General features: G+C 39.6%; 1 non-coding gene across 1 annotated transcript; it reads right to left on the bottom strand.

The window, feature by feature from the left end:
• Window positions 1–289: 289 nt before the first annotated feature.
• On the bottom strand, window positions 290–401 carry LOC121924521. The gene has a single exon (XR_006102640.1). It is a non-coding gene; the product is annotated as a U5 spliceosomal RNA (small nuclear RNA).
• Window positions 402–1,186: the final 785 nt, after the last annotated feature.

The following is a 1,186-nucleotide window of genomic DNA, read 5'->3' as shown; positions in this document are numbered from 1 at the left end:
TGTGAATAATGGCTGTGGTGCTGCTTATTGTCATAGCAACTGGTTTCAGAACTTGATGACAATGAAATTTGCAAAGATTTTTGATTAATGAATCTTACTTAGAATCTCATCCCCCAATTTCTTCCATTGAAATTTTCCTTCTTACATTTCAGATTCCAGGTATCACAAAATAATCCAAATTCTAATAGGACCAATTCACTCACACATGAAAGATGTAAAGCCTTATTTTACAATTAAAAATTGGTTTATAATCTTTTAGTGTATCTGGTACGGCAGTTTTGGATACTGTACTGAATGCTGCCTCAATGCAGACAATTATATTAGGCCTTGAATGTTCCTCGCCACAGAAATTTTTAGAAAAAGGTGAAAGATTTATACGATCTGAAGAGAAACCAGAATATATAATTACATTAGTGGCCTTGAAGATAATTTCCTGCTCATGGATACACCATACCAACCTTTCATGAAAAGGTGTTGTACCTTATCTGTTAGTTGTCAGGTCCAGGCTGCACAATATTTACTTCAGCATCATCACATGAATTAAAGAATTGAAACATTTAAGCTAAGTTGTATTAGAAACCTTGAGCAGACTGATGTTTCATGACTTCATGAGCTTCTCCCTCACAGTGCTGTCTTTACACCTATGCTGTGAATATTTCTATTATGAAATATAGTATATCTGCCAAGGTTTGGTTCCTGGACTCCCCATGAATACCAAACTCTGTGGATGCTCAAGTCCCAATGGCAAAATCAAAGTTTGCTTTTGGGAATTTGTATATTTCTGGAATATTTTCAAGCAGTGGATGATTGAATCCATGGAAAAAGAATCCCTGGATGTGAAGGGCTGACTGTATAGTGAAGTGTGTAAGTGGGCCTGGACATAATTCGTTGGACTTTCATGTCAGAAAGAGACAAGTCTTGTCTAGCTTTACTCTGCTGTTCTGCTCAGGGGGCATACCAGAGCAGCCAGCATAGGGTCCTAGCTCCCAGAAGCCACTAGAGCCAAGTTCACCACATCTTCCCCACCCAGAGGACAAATCAGACTTACCAATACCTACCCACACTGAGAGTCTCCAGGAAAGGGAGAGATGCAGGCATTCTCTGTGGTTAACTAAGAAGCAGGCTGCTAATAGGGAGCACCTGTGAGACCCAGACAGGCTATATATATCCCAGCATCTCCCTCAGT

This window comes from Sceloporus undulatus, chromosome 2 (genome assembly GCF_019175285.1).
Source record: "Sceloporus undulatus isolate JIND9_A2432 ecotype Alabama chromosome 2, SceUnd_v1.1, whole genome shotgun sequence".
In the NCBI taxonomy this organism is placed as follows: domain Eukaryota; kingdom Metazoa; phylum Chordata; class Lepidosauria; order Squamata; family Phrynosomatidae; genus Sceloporus; species Sceloporus undulatus.
This window is presented reverse-complemented; position numbering and strand designations above follow the sequence as displayed.